This window comes from Carcharodon carcharias, chromosome 1 (assembly GCF_017639515.1).
Source record: "Carcharodon carcharias isolate sCarCar2 chromosome 1, sCarCar2.pri, whole genome shotgun sequence".
Lineage (NCBI taxonomy): Eukaryota > Metazoa > Chordata > Chondrichthyes > Lamniformes > Lamnidae > Carcharodon > Carcharodon carcharias.
In genome coordinates this window covers 55843811-55865142 of record NC_054467.1, presented here as the reverse complement: position 1 = coordinate 55865142, position 21332 = coordinate 55843811, and positions in this window count along the sequence as shown.

Genomic DNA, 21332 nt, shown 5'->3' with positions numbered 1-21332 from the left:
GTGGGATTACCAACAATCATCCGCAATTAAATAGGGGCTGAGAGCTAAGCTTGGGTAAGCCTCGGGTGTATCCATTCCTGCACAGGGATTGGTCGTATCACACATTATGCACCAGCAGGCCAGCACAAACCAATTCTAACCCTTACCTTCTGTAACAAACTGGTAATTTACTTAACTGGGACTTTTAGATGTACTCCTATAATGGTATGAAAACGATTTCAATATTAACGTGATATAATTTGCAAATGTGATCATAACAAGGAACCATACACAAGGAAACATTCTTGGGAGTTTATTGACAACAGTGAACATTATGTACAAGTGATTAATATCCACGCCCATGTGACGCATCTATATCTTCTTAACCTTCCTAACCCTGCCGTTATATCTTGGTGCTTTCCCCAACATCCAAAGTGGAGGTGGAGGCAGCCTGCTGACTGCTATACTTTGTCTGCGATGACCTTGATGGGTGTCCCCTGGAGAGCTGAGACCTGGAGGGCCCCAGCCTGCTTTGGGTATCCTGCTGTGGGCCAGGTGCATCCTCCTCGGCTTGTGGAGCTGGAGCAGGGGAGGTCATGGGAAGAGGGGATTTGAATCGACTGGACATTCCCAGAGTCACCTAGGTGGATGGCCCCGGGGTGTCGAGCTGCTGGTTCTCCTCCCTATGGGTGCCCAATGGCCCCTCGCTGACTACTTGAGGAGAAGGAGAAGCTGGAGTGAGGTCAAGCAGTCCCGCACTCCTCTTGCATTGACACTGTTGGAGACCAACTATGGCGTAAACGATTTCAGCCAGGCCGATGCCCTGGGCCAAGGTCTCCATGGCAGCCGCTATCCAGCCAGTTTTGACACAGGTGTGCTGGCATGACGGTGAGAACGCCTCAGACTTAAAGTGGACGGACTCCTCTATCGTCTCTGGCAATCTGAGGAGTGCACCAGATATCCCTTCCTGATGTTCCCGTGATTGTCTTTGCAGCTGCAACAACTGATTGAGGTCTGAGTCCAGAGGCACAACATCTGACTCGGACTCAGCAGATTCCTTGCCTCCAGCAGTCCTCCAAGTGCTGGCGACCTCAGTTGTCCCTGCCTCCACCTGCTGTGGAACAGATTGTGTGCTGTGCTCACCAGATTGTGATCCCAAGGCTGCTCTACATCTACGTCCCACTGAGGTGTGTGTTGCTGCACTGGTGGAGGGTGTGGGTGAGCGCCTTGATGAGTCTTCAATGGTGCTGCCCTCAGGGTCCTCATCTGAGGTGTTCTCAGCGCTGGAGTCTGGGTCAAGGTTGCCTGAGGGCAATGTGGCACATGTGTCTAGGAGAGAAAGTGGAGATTATTAGTGCTTGACAGCCATGTTACACACAGAAACATGGGCTCAGAGTAGCATTAAGAGATGAGTGATCTGGTGCAGAGTCCTCACGTGGATTCTTGCATCTGACTTCACCAATGCCACAGGAACAGTCAATGTCTTCTCCGGCCAGCTCCAATACGCGACTCTCGAATGGAGTGAGGACCTTGATATCCATCACTCCATCCCCAGTCTGGGACCTCTCCAATTGATTGTGCGTGATCTTGTCCTGCATAAAGACAGATGGAGAGAGTGTGAGCAAGGCACATGCCAGGCCAAATGAGAAGGATGCCAGGCCTGCGTGTGTGCTGGGTGGAGCCATGGATGGAATGAGGAGGTGAGCTCCACAGGAGATGAGGCCAGATGGAGATGTGAGGGTGTGCGTGAGAGAGAGTGAGTGGTGATGTCCCTTGAGATGGCAGTGAGTGAGACGCCAGTGAATGTGTGATGGGCTTGAGTAGGTGAGTTGAGAGTGAAGAGATGGTTGTCTTATCCTGATGGCACAGATGAGATCATTCATCAACTTTCTGCACTGGATGGCTGACCTCTTGTGTTGGCACTGACCACCATTGCCACCACCTCCCAAGCCAGAGTGATAAGACTGATGGGCCTCCTGCGGCCAAAGCAGGGGTAGAGGTCTGATGCGCCTCCACGACATCCAGAAGACGTCCCAGGGATGTGTCACTGAATCAGGGGACTGCGCTCTTCCTGGCTTGGCTGTTGAGGCCATGACTTCACTGAAGCAGTCCTGGGCTGCAAGCGTTGAGAACTGTGCATACTGCTGCAGTTTAAAAATAGTACCCTGAATGAAGAAGCGGTGAGGTAACAGCGTGCGGGCAAAACAGAGGCTGCCCATCAATGAGATGGCAGGTTTCCCATGACTGTATAATTTATGAGACGGGAAGGGGACGATATGGTGTGAAAAGCCACCATTGCGACCAGTGGGTAAAACATTGTTTACATGCCTACTACCACACTTAGCGCAATTCTGGGACAATTCCACCCAATGTATTACAGTTATGGAATCACAAATCTGGAAAGACATAATTGAGAGAGTGTTTACAAAGGAAATTGCTCACACACTACAAGGTTTTCACACTGTTCAAAATGAGCTCACCATTACAACCACATCTGATCTTGTGTCAGACAGGAATTGTATTGTCATTCTACAATCATTGAGGGAATGTGTTGTTGATATGGCACATGAAGGTTACCATGGAATTGCCAAAAATCAAACAACTCCTTAGAGAAAAGATATGGTTCCCAGGAATTAACCATAAATAGGGCATAAAATCAATTGTGTTTGTCATGTTAAGCAACCACAACGTCAAATCTTTATGATTCTCTCAGAATGCCTGAACTACTTCCAGGACAATAGATTGAGGCTAGAGTTGATTTTGCTGACTGGCATACTGGTGAATACCTGCTTGTTGTTACTGATGTCTACAGTAGATTCCTAGTCATGGAGATACTTATGTCTGCCTCAGCGAAAATAGTCATCCCAAAGCTTGACCAGATCTTTGCCTTGTTTGGAATCCCTCAAACTGTGAGAAACGACAATGGGCTGCCATTCAACAGCAATCAGTTCAGTAAATTGACAAACTACCTGGGCTTCAGTCATCAAAAAATCACACCCCATTGGTCAAGAGGTAATGGAGGTTGAGAGATACTTTGAGAAAAGTGATTACACAGGGACCTGAGTGTTCTAGTACATGAGTCACAAAAGGTTAGTGTGCAGGTACAGCAAGTAATTAAGAAGGCTAATGGAATACTATCCTTTAATACAAGAGTAATTGAACATAAATGTGAGGATGTTATGCTTCAGTTATACAGGGAATTGGGTGGGACCACACCTCGAATACTGTGTAGTTTTGGTCTCCCTATTTAAGGAAGGATGTAAATGTGTTGGAGACAGTTCAGAGGAGATTAACTAGATTGATAGCAGGAATGAGTGGGTTTTCTTAAGAGGAAAGATTAGACAAACTGGCCTTGTTTCCACTAGAGTTTAGAAGAGTGAGGGGTGATGTGGTAATTATGATTTTATTTAGTGCAATATATCTTTAAGAATAATGCTAGTTAAGGAAGATCACATGATCTTTAGTACCCAATAGGAGAGTATGTGGGCTACCTCAGTAGTTAGTGGTGTAGAGATAGAGTTTGAAGTGTAAGCACACGTGTAATTGCTGCTGAGTACAACTGCAAATAAAACTAAAATTTCCACCTCAGAAGTGTCTGCGGATCAACTCTATCAATAATACCAACTCGGCCACTACTCACAACAAACTGGCAACGGGAATAAAACAAGTTTAGCAAAAGAAATCAAGTAAAACGAAATCGGCACTGGACCTCACAAAGTAATTGTAAGTAGAAGTTCCGTTTGAATCGACGAAGTAATTCCCTCTCAGAATGCCGTAATTCAGAAGAATTGATCCTTTCGATCCAACCATGGATGATTGGTCTCATTACATTGAACACCTCATGTTCTTTTTCCAAGTGAACGAGATTACAAGGGAAGAGAAGAGGCAAGTGATCTTCAAGTAAATGTGGGAATAAAACCTATGGCTTGATTCGAAGTTTGATGGCACCCAGTGCCCCAAATTTGCAAAATGTCGATGAATTGGTGGACCTCGTGAAGGGTTATTATCGACCAAAGCCCTCAGTAACAATGCAGAGGTTCAAGTTTAACTCGATAAATAGATCCCCAGGGGATTCAGCTGCATGATATGTGGCAAGTCTGAATCAGTTAATGGAATATTGAGAGGTACATCTCTAAATGACATGCTCAGAGATCGTTCAGTGTGCAGTACAAATGAGGACATGATTCAGAAGAGATTATTGTCCAAAGCAAATTTGGATTTCAAGAAGGCGCTAGAGATAGTGCTGGCCATGGAAAATGCAGTAAGAGATTCAAAAGCCATACAGGGTGCGCAAAATGGCACTGTCCTCTACATCGGGTGAGAAACCCCAGCCAAAAAGGGCGCAAAAATGCAAGACTCTGCTGAGAAGCGGGAAACAGCTGGCCGGAAAATGAGAAAAAATGACTTAGCAGCAAAAACAACAAATAACTTCAATAGAGGTGGAAACAATCAGTCTTTTAACAATTGGCAGTGTGAAAAAAATCGAATGTTATTATTGTCACGGAAGTGGACTTATGATGAGACAGTGCAAGGAAAAATTCATGCAAGCTTTTAAACAAAAGAAAACACCCAGTGAGATCTACGATGTAGAAGAGTCTGAAACAACAAATTCAGATATTTACTCGTTTAATCTGAAGGTTGGAAAGACAGAACTAATATTTGTAACAGTGAAAGTAAATGGCAGACCTATTAGAATGGAAGTGGACACAGAAGCTTCCACTACCAGTAATTGAGGAACATACCTTCAGATATCTGAATAACAGGAAACATCACTTAAATTTAGAAGAAACAACTGCCCAATTAAAAACATACATGGTGGACGACACACAAATCACAGGCATAAGTAGAGTCACTATCCATTATGGAAGCCAATCGGCAAAGCTACCAGTATTGAGAGGCAGAGGGCCAGGCCTCTTAGGGCGAAACTTGATAAAGGAAATTGACCTTAATTGGCCATTGAGATTCCAGAAGGAAGCTGGAAGCGTTCCTGTTTTGAAAAAAGAGTGTGTAAGGACTCAACAACCTGAAGAAACACAGGCTGTTTTAATCCAAAACATGGAAGAACAGCAGAAGGAACTCAAAGAGATCATGCTTGATGACAGAGTTCGATACAAGGTGAACAACCACTGAAAGGAAAAAGAAAATCTGCTGAAAGACCTTCACACACTACAAGGTTCCCTCAGGTCTAAGCTTATACCTCTGGAACGGTATGAAGAGAAACAGAAAGAATTCAGCACTTCTCTGAATAAACTGAAGAGTAAGTTGGCAGAGAAGACACAACAATGCTCAATTTTTCAGGAGGCAGCACACAAGTACAAAAAAAATGATGGTAGAGCTGAAGAATCAGCTATATGAAGCCAAAGAGGCTTTGGAGGCAAAAGTTACTAAATTTTGAAGCAGAACAAGAAGCAGACAGATGATGAAATTTTGGGAATCTCAACCGCTGAGCTCACTCAAGTCGAGCTTACATCTGAGAGTAGTCTGGCCAATATTGAAGTCAAGAAAGAAGACACAGAAACATAAATAAGACTTTAATCCTGGCAATATATGAATACACTTTCATACATAGGCCTAGCAATCAAACTGCAAATGTCGATTAACTTAGTCATTTGCCTTTACAAGAAAATGATGAGGACGACCCAGTTCCACAGGAGCTTGTTTTATTGTTAAATTTCTTAGATTCCTTGCCGGCTACCAGAAGTAGTCAGTTTCTGAGAATGGCATGGCATTTACAAGTGCTGAGTTTAGCAGTTTATCAGCCTCAACATATGTAAAAACTTTACCCTTTCTCAAATGAGCTGACCAAAAGGGCAGTTCAAACATTCAAGGCAGGCATGAAGAAGATAACTGGAGATTTTTTAGCAACCATGCTAGCACACTTTCTTTTCCATTATAGGACCACCCCTCACACAAGAGTCACACCTGCTGTCTCAGGAGAGATTGAGTTTAATAATGCCGAATGCCGAAGAGGGGAAGGTGGAAAGGAGTCAGGGAAGCTAGAAAACTAGACATGACTGGCATAATCATGAGAGGAAATTTACTGTGGGAGGGCCGGTATATGTGAAGAACTTTAGAGAAGGACCAAAGTTGTTACCAGGTGAAATAAGTGCACTTACTGGATCTCTATCTTATCACGTGACAGTGGAAGGCCGAATTATATGAAGACATGTGGATCATCTAAGGAAGAGACAAACAAATCACCAAGAACTGATTTCACCAACGTTCACGACTGGGTCAGCATTTCCTGTTGAGTACTCAACCCAGTACAGACATGTCTAATGTTCCTGTTCAAGAGTTGAAGATGCAGAACTGCAAGTGCCCACCAAAGCACCTGATGTTCAGGCAACTCCGGAAAATGAGGTTCTTGACAAAGCATCTGAAGTTGTAGAGCTAAGACATTCTACACACATAAAGAAATGACCAGAAAGACTGAATTTGTAAATTACTTACCAGTGTAAATATTTTGCTATTTTGAGAAAGTTGTACTTGCAAATATAAAATCTATATGCAAGTAAAGGGTGGGTGGAGGCGGGGAGGGGAGGATGCGCTAGTTATGGTTTTATTTATTGTGTAATATATCTTTAGGAATAATGCTTGTTAAGGAAGATCACACCATCTTTAGTGCCTAATAGGAGAGTAGCGTGGGCTACCTCAATAGTTAATATTTAGTAGCATAGAGATAGAGTTTGAAGTGAAAGCGCAGGTGTAGTTGCTGCTGAGTACCCTCGTAAATAAAACTAAAAGTTTCCACCTCAGGAGTGTCTGTGGGTCAACTCTATCAGTAGTACCAACTCAGCCAACACTCACAACGGGCGACTTGATTGACGTATATATGAAGTATATTGAAGTGGAAAGGGTGTTTTTTCTTGTGGGTGACTCCAGAACTAGGGGGCACTGTTTTAAAATTAGGGATTGCCCTTTTAGGACAGGGATGAGGAGAAATGTTTTCTCTCTGAGGATTGTGCAATCTCGGAACTCTGCCTCTGAAGGCAGAGTCATTGAATATTTTTAAGGCAAATGTAGTTACGAAAGGGACATAAAGGTTATCAGAGGTAAAGGTTATTGGAATCTGGAATTCAAAACACAAACAGATCAGCCATGACCTTATTGAATGGCAGAAAAGGTTTGAGGGGCCGAATGATCTACTTCTGCTCCTATTTCATTTGTTCGTATGATATGTCACATGGAAAAATGTGAGTTTGATTAGGAAGAGCCAGCATAAATTTCTAAGGGAAAATCATGTTTAACTAACTTGCTGGAGTTTTTTGAAGAGGTAGCAGAGAGGGTTGATGAGGGTAATGATGTTGATGTGGTGTACCAGGACTCCAAAAGGCATTTGATACAGTGCCGCACAACAGATTAGTGAGAAAAGTTATAGCTCGTGGAATAAAAGGGACAGTAAGAACGTGGATACTAAATTGCTGAGTAATTGGAAACAGCAAACAACAGGTGGCCTGGCGGTGGGGGCATTTGGGTGGTTCAGCAGGGGCCGGATAGGTTCAGGTGGGTCTGGTGGTGTGTGCAGTCAGGGAGAAGGGGTCAGGCAATCTGGAAGTGTGTGCAGACAGAGGAGGTCGAGCAGATCAGGGGGTTTTGCAGGAGGAATGGTGTGCGGGCAGGGGCATGCAGTTACGGGGGGGGCTCAGGTGATCCGGGGAGAGTACAGTCAGTGGGGTGTCAGGTAGTCTGTGGACGTGTGCAGTCAATACGGGGAGGTGAGCAGTCGGGGGTGGGGGGATAGGGTGCAGTTGGGGGTGGTACAGTTGGGGGGGTGCTAGTCAGGGGGTCCCATGGGGGTTGAGGGCGTGGGGGGTTCCCGTGAGATGTTGGGGGGTGTAGTGGGGGATTGGTGAGTACAATAGTTATCCAGAGTTAGAAGTGGTTTTAATTTTTCTAACTTTTTCAGGACAACTATTTCTGTAAGGCAGTTGATAAAATGTGAAGCTTGCGATTTAAATTACATTTTTGGATGGTTCCCAGTGCAGGACAATTGCCCACTGGAAATTTGAACTTCCTGGGCAATTGCCAATCAATCCTTGCCTGGGAACCTCCGGGGTCGGTGGGTGGGGGGAAGGGGCTGCAAGTGTGGTGGTGGGGGTGTTCCCCAATGCATCCTGATGCACTCCCCTGGAGTTTGGAAGTTTCGAGCCTTTCTGTATCTTCCTCCATGAAGACAGACATAAAGTGATTGTTTAGTTTCTCCTCCATTTCCTATTCTCTATTATAAATTCTCCTGTCTCCACTTGTAATGGGTTCACATTTGTCCTTGATAATCTTTTCCTTTCCACAAACCTAAAGAAGCGTTTATGGTAGTTTGCATTCATATTCTCTTTTCCCTTTCTTTGTCAGTTTCTTAGTCCTCCTTTGCTGGATTCTAAATTTCTCCCAATGCTTGGGCTTACCACTTTTTGTGCAACCTTATAAGCCACTTCCTTTGAGCTAATGCAATTGTTAACTTCTTTTGTTGGCCAAGGTTGATTTACCTTTCATGTGGGTGTTTGTCTCTTGGAGGAATGTATATTTGTTGTAGACCAGGTAATACTACTTCAAATACTTGCCATTGCTTGTCTACCATCAAATACTTGCCATGACGTGTCTACCATCAAATCTTTTAATGGTTTTCCAAATCCACCATAGACAACTTGCCCCTCATCCCTTCACAGTTTCCTTTGTTCAGATTTAATACCCTAGTTTCAGAATGAACTATATCACTTTCATACTTAATGTCAAATTAAGATGTTAGCAACAACCTGTTAAGAAAGTCTACACCTCCTGAGGCATTGTTGCTCCATCACATTGAAGAAACTAATCCTCTGCTGTATACCCTGTGCTTGAGGGTATTGCCTCATTCGAACCGGAGCTCTGTATCCATCCTCTCTGTCTTGTGGTGCAGCATGTAATTGAGGAGAGGGCAGTTGCTGTTGCTCCTGCTGCTTTTGATGTTGCTGATATTGGTGTTTTCTGGTTCTCTTGTTCCTCATCAGGGTCCAGCATAGAGCTATATAAGCTGCTCCCATGCTTCAGTGAAGGCTGACAGCAGGAAGGTGCAGTTAAAGATGAGTAAAATACAAGATAGGCGAAATGACTTCCAACATGTTGGAAATCATCAGCAAAATGGTCAAAACAAATTCTCAGAAGAAATCCTATAAGTACAAGCCTTTCACATAGGCAAGGAATCATCTGTGCAGTTTCAGTTTTTTTAAAAAAAAGCTATCCAGCTTAGCAATTTCACTGAGAATGAATCTCTGCTGTGCTCTCACTTTAGGTACCATGGGGAGATGTACACAGCTTGGAAAGCCTGTGCTCAGGCTGCTCAGGTTAATGTCAGAATGAACTGCCTCTTAACATATTTAAATTAGAGACCTGACATTTCCAAGGGGGTTTCCTGTGTACCTCCAAATACACCCTAGTAAAAGTTGGAAGCAAGCAGAATCATGTCAGGTTTCCAACACTTTGGAGGCATTTAACCTTCCACTGCACTTGAACCTGCCCCCCACATTTCCAGTTAGAATTCTGCCCTTTACGAAGTGTGTCAAGACCTAGAAAGTGTGACAAAGGAGATTTATCAAGGTGATACAATGCATAAGGGACTTCATTTATGTGGAGAGATTGGAGAAGTTAAAATTGTCCTCCTTAAGAAAGAGAAGGTTAATGGTACACCTAAATATAAGGAGTATAGATGAAACAAGTTGGAAGAAACTGCTTCTTCTGGCAAGTGGATCAGTTAGCAAAGGTCATAGCTTTAAAATTATTAGCAAAAATATATATATATGTATATATATATGTAGATATAGGGGGATGGGGGCCATGGGCAGAATCTTACTGCTGATTGGTCAGGCTATTTTGTTTGTAATAGACCAGTGGACATTAACTTTCTTGCTGCTGATTGGTCAACTGTGTAGAATGGATGATAATGTGTTTTTTGAGTAAGTGTAACCAGATGTCACTGAAGAGAAGTCTTTGAGTCTGATATGGTGTTGGCAGATCTCTGCGTCCCGTACAGTGCATGATGAATGGGATAAGTCTAGAGTTGGACCATTGTATGTTGCCTGTTCACTCTATATGAAGCAGGTTTGATGTTCATTTAGTCTAGTTTGTTGGCTGCAATCTGCAACAATGTAGATGAGTTAACAATCGCATGGCACGATGTAAATTCTTTAATGTAAGACAGTTTCTTGACTCCCTTTTGAAAGGTGTGATCTTGTGAATGGAATCCATTGAGTTGAAGTGTAGACTTAAGATCTTGTAGATGTTTCCTTGAAGTAAATGATAATGGTAAAATAATGGTGCACTCTTAAAGCACAGAAGGAGGCTATTCATCCCACTCTTTGAAAGGTCTGCTGCATTTAGACCCACATTCCAGCTTTTTCCCCAAAACCCTGCAAATTAGTTACCTCTAAGTACATCTCCAATTGCTTTTTGAAAGTTCTTGTGGAATCTGACTCCATCATCCTTTTAATGGAGTGGAGCCTCTTCGATGACTTGTGTCAGACTTCTATGTCTGATGACTTGAGTATACATTGTAGTCTGTGCAAGCCAGAATTGATGAGTGGGAAGCTGACTCTTGTCTTAGTGGATGTAGTTGTTATGAAGCGAGTAACAGGTGAGTGTGTCTTGATCGCATGTGAAGGGAATCCATTGAGATGAAGTATAGACTTCATATGGCTAAGTTTTTTTGCAGATGTTCATTGCAACTGATAGAATAGGCTCTTATAATGAGAATGTTGGAATCCAAAACTTCAAAGCCTGTCAATTCTTCTAAGGAACTCCTTTAATGTAACAACTACTCTTACTCCATGTCATTTTACCATTTTTTTCATTTTTTGAATGGTTAGCACAAAAGGAGCCCATTTGGCCTATCTTGTTTGTGCCAGCACTCTATCAGAGCAACTCATGCAGTCCCACTTTTCCTGTAGTGCCTCTAATGTTTTCTCTGCAGGTACTTATCCTATTTCCTTTTGAAGGTAATGATTCAATCTTTCTTCACCACACTCTCAAGCAGTGCATTCCAGATCCTAATCACTCGCTACATAAGACAATTTTTCCTCACATGATTTTTGGTTATTTTGACATTCACCTTTATCAGTGTCCTCTGGTTCTTGAACATTCTACCAATAGGACCAGTTTCTCCCTATCCATTCTCTCCAGAACACCCATGACTTTGAATCAAATCTCTATCAAATCTTCTCCCAACCTTCTCTTCTCTAAGGAGAACAGCTCCATCTTCTCAAAACCATCCTCGTAGCCTCTCATCCTGGAAATATTCTTGCAAATCGTTTCTGCACCTTTTCTTGCCTTCACATCCTTCCTAAAATGTGGTGGTGAAATTGGACACAACACTCCAGTTTAGGTCAAACAACTGTTTACACATTATCCAAATTAGTGACTTAGGTGAAGGGTCTGAGAGTGTGTTGTGGCCAAATTTGCCAACGATACAAATACATTTAGGAAAGCAAGTTGTGAGGGGAACACAACGAGTTTGTAAAGGGATATTAAGCGAGCGGGCAAAAGTTTGGCAGAAAGTGTATAATGTGGGGAAAATGTGAATTTTGCATTTTAGCAGTAAGAATAGAAAAACAGAATATTATTTAAACAGGGAGACTGCAGACTGTTATGATACGGATGGATCTGGGTGTCCTTGTAAATGAATCACAAGAAGTTAGCACGCAGATGCAGCAAGTTACTAGGAAGGCAACTGAAACGTTGACCTTTGTTACAAGGAGGTGGTGTATAAGAGCAGTGAAGTCATGCTACAACTGCACAGGGCATTGGTGAGATCACACCTAAAGTATTGCACGTGGGTTTGGTCTCTATATTTAAGGAGAGAAATACTGGAATTGGAGGCAGTTTAACGAAGGTTTACTAGGTTGATTCCTCTGTTGAAGGGATTGTCTTCTGAGGAAAAGCTGTGCAGATTGGACCTATGTTTCATGGAGTTTAGAAGAATGAGAGGTGATCTTATCGAAACGTGTAAGATTCTGACGGGGCTTGACAGGGTTTGAGGATGTTTCCCCTTGTGAGGGAATCTAAAATTAGGGGGCACAGTTTCAAAATAAGCGGTCTCCCAATCAAGACAAAGATGAGGAGGAATTTCTTCTCTCAGAGGGTCATTAATTTTTGGCATTCATTACCCCAGAGAGCAGTGGAGGCTAGGTTATTGAATAGTTTCAAGGCTGAGTTACGTAGATATTTGATCAACAAGGGTTTCAAGAGTTATGGGGGACAGGTAGGAAAGTGGCATAAAGGCCACAATCAGATCAGCAATAATCTTATTGAATGGAGAGCAGGCTCCATGATGGCGGGGTGGGAAGTGGTGGGGGCAGTGGAATGGCCTATTCCTCCATTTATTTCTTATGTTTTATAAAGGTTCACCACAACTCCCTTGCTTTGGTAGTCTATGCCCTTATTAATAAATCTGAGGATGCTATTTGCTTCACGAACTGCTTTCTCAATGCCATCTTCAATAACCTCCACAATAGAAACCCGGCAGTTTTAGCTATTTTGTATTTCGGATTTTTTAAAGTTGCTGAGATGGGCCTCAAGGTTCATGCTGCAGCTCATTCTGTGCTGGAGGGAATTCTGTTGGTCCTCCACTGAGTCCACCTACCATCCTTAATTGAGGCTTGGCCTAAATAGCCAAGTGGTTATGGTACTGGGCTTGTAACCCCAAGATCAAGAGTTCAAATCTCACAATGGCAAACTATGAAACAAGGCAACCTCCTCTGGTGAACTGCAAAGCTGCTGACATAGGGTAGGCCTCTCATAAGATCAAGAGTTCAAATCTCACCATGGCAAACTATGAAACAATGTAACTTCATCTGAATAGGAACAGATGGAATGTGTTTGTACTCAAAAGAGTTACCATCCTTAATTGGATGATGAACACATTTTCCAGCCACTAAATGGTCAATCAAGGCAAAATCACTGCTGGGTGACTGCTCCTGACACAGTATGGGGCCATGATACCCATTGGAGTTTGTCCTGATCCAAAATGCAAAAGCCTACACCTGTATTCACAAATATTTAATACCCAGTCTTGCCCTTGTTTGAGCCAGGTCTATATTATCACCACAGCATCATATTCCCACTTGGTTATCTGCACCTGCAGCTCACCAACCTTATTTACCATACTTCACACTTTCACTTATATGCACAGTAAACCTAATTTGGACCTCATTGCGTTCCCTCTTCTCTGAGCCCAGTATTTCTTATTCTAGTACTATTTGTCTCTACCAATTCTTTACACACCTTGTTTTCCTCTATAAAGTAAGCTCCTGGTTCCCATTCTCCTACCAAGTTAGTTTAAACCAGCACCAACTGCACCAGCAAATTGCCCCACAAGATCACTGTCCTGGCTCTGTTCGGGTGCACCCCATCCAGCCTTTCCAAGTTCCATCGCCCCAGAACCAGTTCTACTCTTCCAGAAATCAAAGCCCTCCCTCCAGGATCACGTCTTCAGTAATGTCTTCATCTGCTCTCTCCTCCTATTTCTTATACTCACTAGCACATGGCACCCAGACTAATTGGTCCTCCTTGCTGGTTTCTCTCTTAGCTTCCAAAAATCTGCCTTCAGGACATCATCCCTTTTTCTACCTGTGTCATTGGTGCTAATACACGAAAACACGGCTGTTCACACTCCCGTGCTCAGAGTATTCTGTAGCCACTCAATGGCAGCCTTGAGCCCAGCACCCTGAAGGCAACAAACCATACTGGACTTATATCTGCGGCCGCAGAAATACTTGTCTATTCCCCTAACTATAAAATCCAATATTATGATTGCTCTCAGAGTCTTCCTTCTGCTTTCCCCCATCATCCCTCCCCTCCCCACCATTCACATACAGCTGAGCCAGCCATGGTTCTGTGGACTTGGCTCCAAGTGCATTCCATTGTGGAACCATCCTTCATACCAGTCTTCAGAACTGACTATTGGTTGGGGGGAAAGATACACTAAGGGGACTCATGCACCAGCTGCCGGGTTCTCCTTGACTCTCTGGTTCCTTCTCTGCCTGCATTAACTTCAGCTGCAGGGTCACCACATCCGGAAATGTGCTTTTCACCAAACTCTCAGCCTCACGGATGCACTAACTGTCACTTAAATTTTGAAACCCAGAATTCAAGCTAAATTTAAGAGTTAAATAAATAATGATTCAACAGCTACTCACCAATCAGCTGCTTTCCTTGTGCTTACATCACTTAATTTTATAGGGAGTTAACTGAAATGTTTTACGTCTTATTATCTATATCTCAGATTTTAATTACTGAGAAATTCGAATCCCTTTAACTTTGCTCTCACTTTCTATTTAATTTTAACTTTATCCATATATTTAATTAGTTAATTGAACTATGGTTGCAATTATATGATGAATTATAAAATTAGCTTTAGTTTTATGCTTACTAGTTATCTAGTCTTATTTTATAGTTGATTAATTTAAATTAAATGAGAAACTTACCATATATTCACCACATAATTCCTTGTCTTGTGGCATCACTTCATGGTATTTCCCACCACTCACCACTGTACAGACTCCATTCACAGCCTCGTTCTCTGACTGCTCCACCACAGGCCTACCTGAACTCCAAAGAATAGGTAACACATAATATATGGTGTTAAGCAAGAGAGAAACTGTCATTGCAGAAGACTTCTATCTTACCTCAAACAGGAAATATTCCTCTGTATATCTGATATGCCTCTGGGTAAAAAGAGTAACATGAATTAAAGATCGACCTTCTATTAGTTTTGGATTAGCTATATAATTGAAAGGCAATTTCTTTTTCTAAGTTTTCAGGATATAACCAAGATACAATTCCATGGAGGTAATCTGTTTTAGCTGAGTTCATTCACCTTATGTTGTTGTCTCTATTCAGATGTTCATTATGTGACAGGCTTAATTGATTTCTGAAGAAGTTAATTTATACAAGATTACAGAAACAGGGAAATTGGAAAATCTTTTTCTCTAACCTGACCTACAAGAGAGGGAGACAGTTGCATATGGCAATTTTAATTGTCTGAAAAGAATCCATTTATTTTTCAAATGAGATCTGCTTGGACTTCAAAGGGAAGATAGAAGTATAATCAGGCAAAAGCCCTATATTCTTCAGTTCCGTGCCTTACATTACCTATTCTTTGTGAGGCAATTAAAGAGGAGCTCCAGGGAGTCATTGTTCACATGGCATATAATGAGAGACTCAATTGGAGCTATTGAAAAAAAGCTACTAAGATTTTGAGCTCTTTATTGTTTTTAGTTAAGTATTGTACTGTTGGTTACTTGCTTTATGTTTCTTCTGTATGATTTCTTGCAAATAATTTGGAGTAGTATAGGCTGATTGTAACAATCTGATTTTGTTGTATTTACCATCTTTCAGGGTGGATGAGAATCTTGTGTGCAATACATATTGGCTCAGATGCATAATCCTGTGGTGCAAAATTAATTGTTAATCCAGTGGTGTTATATCTATTCACAATATGCATAAGGGTGCAAGTGTCAGGAGACAGGCTTCAACCCACAACCTTCAATCTCACAGAGAAGCACAATACCATTCAGCCAGGGTTTATATATTGCTAACAAAAGAATGAACCTATTTGTAAAATGAAAAAAAGTTAAATATTTTCTAAAAATTATGGCCAGATGAAAGCTGCACATGATGCACCAATTGCAATTGGGGAAATGTCACAGAATGTTGTACAGAACGTGACTAGAAGACGAAATTGATTGTTACTTCTAAAACCATAACTGGATACAGTAATATTTATCCCTGAACCACAACTGCTAGACCCGGTTATCTGGTCGTTATTTCATTGCTGTTTGTGGGACTTTGCTGTGTGCACATTGGTTACTGCTTTTCACATATTACAACAGTGAGTTCATATCAAAAGTTTTTCATTGACTGTAAAACACTTTGGGACATGCTGAAGCCATTAAAGGCATTACATAAATGTAAGTCTTTTCCTCAGTGAAATTTAAGAGCACTATACAACTTGAACACAGTTTCCTCTGATACCTTTTATGCTGTTATGTAATTCAGCATGCATTTAGCTTTGTTGATCTGCTATGAGTGAACAAGTTGAGCATTTTGTCTACTGGGTTTAGTTACATATGAACATACGAATTAGGGGCAGGACTAAGCCACTTGGCTCTTCGAGCCTGTTCCTCCATTCAATAAGATCATGGCTGATCTGACTGTGATCTGACCTCACATTCCTGCCTATCCCCGATAACCTTTCACCCCCTTGTTAACCAAGAATCTATCGAACTCTAACTTAAAAATATTCAAACACTCTGCTTCCACCGCCTTTTGAGGAAGAGAGTTCCAAAGACTCACTATCTTGTGAGAGAAAAAATTTCTCCACATCTCTGTCTTAAATGAGTGGCCCCTTATTTTTAAACAGTGACCCCTAGTTCCAGATTCTCCCACAAGAAGCATCCTTTCCACATCCACCCTGTCAAGACCCCACAGGACCTTTAAGGTTTCAATCAAGTCGCATCAAATTCTAGTGGATACAAGTATAACCTTCCAACCTTTCCTCATAAGACAACCTGCCCATTCCTGATATTAGCCTATTAAACCTGCTCTGAACTGCTTCTAACGTATTTACATCTTTCCTTAAATAAGGAGACCAGTACTGTACACAATACTCCAGATATGGTCTCACCAATGCCCTATACAACTGAAGCATAACCTCCCCACTTTTGTAATCAATTCCCCTCACAATAAATAACATTCTATTAGCTTTCCTAATTACTTGCTGCAAATGCCTACTAGCCTTTTGTAATTCATGCACTAGGACACCAAGATCCCTCTGAATCTCAGAGCTCTGCAATCTCTCACCATTTAGATAATAAGCTTCTTTTTTACTCTTCCTGCCAAAATAAACAATTTCACATTTGCCCACATTATACTCCATTTGCCAGATTGTTGCCTACTCACTTAACCTATCTATATCTCTTTGTAGCTTCCTTATGTCCTCTTCACAATTTACCTTCCTTCCTATCTTTGTGTTATCAACAAATTTAGCAACAATCCCTTTGGTCCCTTCATCCAAGTCTTTATAGAAATTGTAAAGAGTTGAGGCCCCAGCACTGATCCCTGTAGCATATCACTCGTCACATCCTGCCAACCTAAAAAAGAACAATTTATGCCAACCCTCTGCTTCCTGTTAGCTAGCCAATCTTCCTTCCATGTCAATATGTTACCCACTACACCATGAGCTTTTATTTTCTGCAATAACCTTTGTTGTGGCACTTTACCATATACCTTCTGGAAATCTAAGTACAGTAGAGACACCACTTCCCCCTTTAACTACAGCACTTGGTACTCCTTCAAAGAACTCCAATAAACTGGTTAAACACAATTTTCCTTTGACAAAACCAAGGTGGACTCTGCCTGATTGCCTTGAATTTTCTAAGTGCCCTGCTACGACATCTTTCATAATAGCTTCTAACATTTTCCCCATGACAGATGTTAGGCTAACTGGCCTATTGTTTCCTGCTTTCTGTTTCCCTCCTTTTTTGAATACTTGCTATTTTCCAATTTAATGGAACCTTTCCCGAATCTAGGGAATTTTGGAAAATTAAAACCAGTGCATCAACTACTCCACTAGCCATTTCTTTCAAGACCTTAGGGTGAAATCCATCTGGATCTGGGGATTTGTCAGCCCGCAGCCCCAACAATTTGCTCAATAATACTTCTGGTGACTATAATTTTCCCGAGTTCCTCTCTCCCTTCTAGTTCCTGATTTACAGCTATTTCTAGGGTGTTACTTGTGTCCGCTATAGTGAAGATTGAAGCAAAATACCTGTTTAATTCATCCACCATCTATCTACTTTCCATTATCAATTCCCTAGATGCACTCTCTATCGGACCAATGGTCACTTTTTAACTCTTTTCTCATTTAATTATCTATAGAAACTCTTACCATCTGTCTTTATATTACTAGCTAGCTTTCTCTCCAACTCTAATTTTTCCCTCCTTATTAATCTTTTTGTTTTCTTTGCTGTGTTTATATTCTTTCCAATCTTCTGACCTGCCACCAGTCTTTGCATAATTGCATGCTTTTTCTTTAAGTTTAGTTAACCACAATAGTGGGCGCCACCCCGCCTCCCAGAATTTTTCCTTTCTCATTGGAATGTATATATTCTGTGCATTCTGAAATATCCCTTTAAATGTCTGCCACTGAACCTCTTTTGACTTATCCCATAACCTCATTTGCCAGTTCACTTTCATGCCCTCATAATGGCCCTTATTTAAGTTTAAAAGCAAAATATTGGACCTACTCCTCTCTCCCTCAAAATGAATGTAAAATTCAATCATATTATGATCGCTGCTGCCAAGGGGTGCCTTCACTTGGAGGTCATCAATTAATCCTATCTTGTTGCACAATACCAGGTCTAGTATAGCCTGCTCTCTGGTTGGCTCCAGAATGTGCTGTTCTAAGAAGCTATCCTGAAAACATTCTATGAGCTCCACATCTACACCACCTTTGCCCAACTGATTTTGCCAGTCTATATGTAGATTAAAATCCCCAAAATTATTGTTGTACCTTTCTGACGATCTCCCATTATCTCTTTTTTTATACTCTGTCCTACCGTGTAGTTACAATTAGGAGGCCTGTACACCACTCCCACAAGTGACTTCTTGCCTTTATCATTCCTCATCTCAGCCCAAATTGCTTCTACATCCTGGTTTCCTGAACTTAGGTCATCCCTCTCTCATGTGTTAATACCATCATTAATTAAGAGCCACTTCTCCACATTTTCCTAACTTCCTGTCCTTCCCATATGTCACGTACCCCTCAATACTCAGGTTCAAATTCATTTAGCAGGATGATATTCCTATAATCCCCATAACTAAAAGCCTTTGGAGTGAAATCTCTCCTTGGCCTGGTACCTCCCTATTTCTGAAATCACTTTCAACCCTATAAGCCGACAAGATCTCTACATCCATCCAATTCTGTCCTTTTGCGCAACTCCAACTTCCTTCACTAAAGTAAAAGTAAAATACCGTAGATGCTGGAAATCTGAAATAAAAACAGAAAATGCTGGAAAAAACTCAGCAGGTCTGGCAGCATCTGTGAAAAGTGAAACAGGTTAACATTTTGAGTCCATATGACTCTGCCGTATGGCTCTGAAGAGTTTTTCCAGCATTTTCTGTTTTTATCCCAACTTCCTTCACCCCACTATTGGCAGCCATGACATCAGCTATCTAGGGAACACATCTTGCAGGAATGCTTGTTCCTATCTGTCCAGATACCTCACATCCCCCTCTGAGCAATCAATACTTACACTCCTCATCCTCTTCCCTTCTTGTACCCATGTCTCAAAGTCACCCTCCACAAATGTTGTCCTTTCTTTCTGCATAAGCCATCATGAACACATACCTCTCTGCTTTCTCTCCTTGCAGGAAAACTTGGCTAAAGACAGAGGCCTTTTGGCAGAGGGGGGCTTGAAGGGGATGTGATTTGGAGGGTGTGGCCTTTAAGTAACAGGCACCTTATTGGCCACTGGCAATGTAATGCAAGACCACCTGCTCCGCTGGGAAGAAGGTATTGTTCCAGGAAGCTGCAGGTGTCAGCAGGGACCTGCCATAAGATGCTGAGCCTCCTGAGGCACTGGTGCTCAGAAATATCAAGACAGTTGATCCTCTGCCTGTAGACCTTGTATTGGGGTCTCGCTTTCTTCCAGCTGAATCTCAGTGTCCATCCCATTTGTTGTGTGGAGCGACATGTGGCTGAGGAGAAGCAGCTGCTGCTGCTGTTGCTTCTGCTGGTGATGGTGCTGTTGGCAATCAGAGGTAAAAGGTGGAACTGTATAAACTGCTCCTATGCTGTAGTGAGAGCTGGCAACAGGAAAATGCAACTGAAGGTGAGTGAACTGCATGAGTGGAGTACCTCCCAAGGAGTTGACCAGAGACAATCTGAGAGAAGATAGGCTTTGAGCGGCAGTTTCTTGCCTGCCAATGGCTGAAGTTCCCCAGTGTAACTGACCAAAGACTTCATAGTTTGTCATTTTCATTGAAAAAACTATACCCACTGTGCACACACCTTGGTGAACATGGTAAGTTGCGAACAGGTCAGGAAACAGGTAATCTGGCTGGGAAAATCAGAATTGAGGGTTAAAATGGTTCTTGATTGGCACTTACTTCTTAGCTGAATTACTTATCTGACAGACCTAAGGGGTTCCCCACCTGACCTCAATCCCACCCCAGTGACAGCTGGAACTAATTGGGACCGACTCAATGTCACTTTTAGGGGATTTAACTCTTTGCTCCGACTTAGGTCTGCCACCCCTGTCTGGAAAAATACACCCACCATCCCCACATCCAGACCTTGGAAACTACTACCCCATGAACTGTCTCAATCTTCTCTCCATAATCTTTAATTGTGCTGCCACCTCACAAATCCATGCCCATCTGTCCTGCAGCCCCATGTTTGAATCCCTCTAATCAGGTTTCTGCCCCTACATTGAAACACATGGGCGTGCAATCACGACTTAAGTGGACGATCCAGCAAGGGTGAATGATTCTGTTGTGCTGGCCTTATAATAACATGCAGATGAATTACAATGAGGTTCCCGACGTCCAATGGCAGGAAACGCAGCCCACTATTGATGGGCCAAGTGGACAATTGCAAACTGGTTTCACGATTCTTGTTTCTTGTGCAACTTTGGTTTTCATTGCTCCACTTTTGGCACCTGTGCCTTCAGCTGCCTAGGCCTTGAGATCCACAATTCCCTCCCTAATCTTTCCATCTTTCTACTTCACTTTCCTTGTTTAAGTTAAAGAGTCATGATCGCACAGAAGAAGGCCATATGTCTTTGTAGAGCAATCCAATCAGCCCTATTCTCCCGCTTTTTCCCATAGCTCTGTTAGTTTATTTCTCTCAAGTGGCCATCCAATTTCCTTTTTGAAATCATGCATCATCTCTGCTCCCACCACCCTTGTAGGCAGCGTGTTCCACGTCATTACCACTCACTACGTAAAAAAGTTCATCCCTACATACACATCTCCTCCCCACCCACCAAATGCCTGCCCAAGCCTTAAAGCTGTGTCTCCTAGTGCTTGTAATAGACACATTTTTGGTCTCTCAGGGAATCAAGGGAAATGGAGAGTGAAACTGCAGCTGAAGATCAGCCATGTTCATACTGAATGGCGGAGCAGGCTGCAAGGTCTATATGGTCTACTCCTGCATCTATTTCTTATGTTCTCATGTTCCTGTACCATCAGCTCATGGGAACAACTTTTCTTTGTTTACCTCACCCAACCAATCATAATATTATATGCCTCGATCAAATGTCCGCCCAATCTCCTTTGCTCTAATGAGAACAACCCCAGCTTCTCCAGTTCTGTTGAAGGGTCAT